General features: G+C 45.3%; 1 pseudogene; it reads right to left on the reverse strand.

Moving 5' to 3' along the window:
* Nucleotides 1-308: 308 nt before the first annotated feature.
* On the reverse strand, nt 309-664 carry LOC117310978 (bolA-like protein 2 pseudogene; annotated as a pseudogene).
* Nucleotides 665-1,218: the final 554 nt, after the last annotated feature.

Consider the following 1,218-nt stretch of genomic DNA (forward strand, 5'->3'; position numbering starts at 1 on the left):
ACTCTATTGTATATGTATACTACATCTTCTTTATCCATTCATCTGTTGGATACTTTTGTATCCAACTGATACCTTTGTCAGTTGCTTCCATATCTTAGCTATTGTAAATAGTGCTGCTCTGAACTTTGGGATGCATATATCTTTTCGAATTAGTGTTTTTGTTTTTTTCAGATATATACCCAGGAGTAGAATTGCTGGGTCATATGGTACTTCTTTTTCAATTTTTGAGAAACCTCCATACTGTTTTCCACAAGAGGCTGCACCAATTTACATTCCCACCAACACTGTACAAGGGTTCCCTTTTCTCCACATCCTGGCCAACATTTGTTATTTGTGTTCTTTTTCTGTGGGGGTGGGGGTCTGATTCATAATTTAATAGGTGTGCAGGTCTGGGTCCCTTATTTCTGCTGCTCACGGGTCCACTGCTCTGGGGTCACGGTTTTCTGCTCAAAGGCATGGATGTGCAGGAGCTCTTCTGCTAGGCAAGTGTTCACAAGCCGGTGTCTCTGAAGCAGCGGCTTCCCCTCGAACTTGGCCGACACCACCAGGACCGGAAGCTGGACGCACAAAGGCTGGGAGTCATGTCCTGCATTTCCACCCCCAGGTCCCACTGCAGCTTCTCCCGGCGGTACTCGGCGCCGAGTTCCATTGTGGCAGCCCAACGGGGGCGGCAGCCCAGCAGGGACAGAACCCCTGCTCGGACGCCTGCCACACTTATTTGTGTTCTTTTTGATGACAACCATTTATTTATTTATTTATTTATTATCGGAGTATAATTGCTTTACAATGGTGTTTAGTTTCTGCTTTATAACAAAGTGAATCAGTTATACATATACATATGTTCCCATACCTCTTCCCTCTTGCGTCTCCTCCCTCCCACCCTCCCTATCCCACCCCTCTAGGTGGTCACAAAGCACCGAGCTGATCTCCCTGTGCTATGCAGGCTGCTTCCCACTACCTATCTATTTTACGTTTGGTAGTGTATATATGCCCATGCCTCTCTCTCGCTTTGTCACAGCTTACCCTCCCCACTCCCCATATCCTCAAGTCCATGCTCTAGTAGATCTGTGTCTTTATTCCCATCTTACCCCTAGGTTCTCTTCATGAATTTTTTTCTTAAATTCCATATATGTGGGTTAGCATACAGTATTTGTTTTCTCTTTCTGACTTACTTCACTGTGTGTGACAGACTCTAGGTCATCCACCTCACTACAAATA

The sequence above is a fragment of the Tursiops truncatus genome, unplaced genomic scaffold (genome assembly GCF_011762595.2).
Source record: "Tursiops truncatus isolate mTurTru1 unplaced genomic scaffold, mTurTru1.mat.Y mat_scaffold_93_arrow_ctg1, whole genome shotgun sequence".
In the NCBI taxonomy this organism is placed as follows: Eukaryota; Metazoa; Chordata; class Mammalia; order Artiodactyla; family Delphinidae; genus Tursiops; species Tursiops truncatus.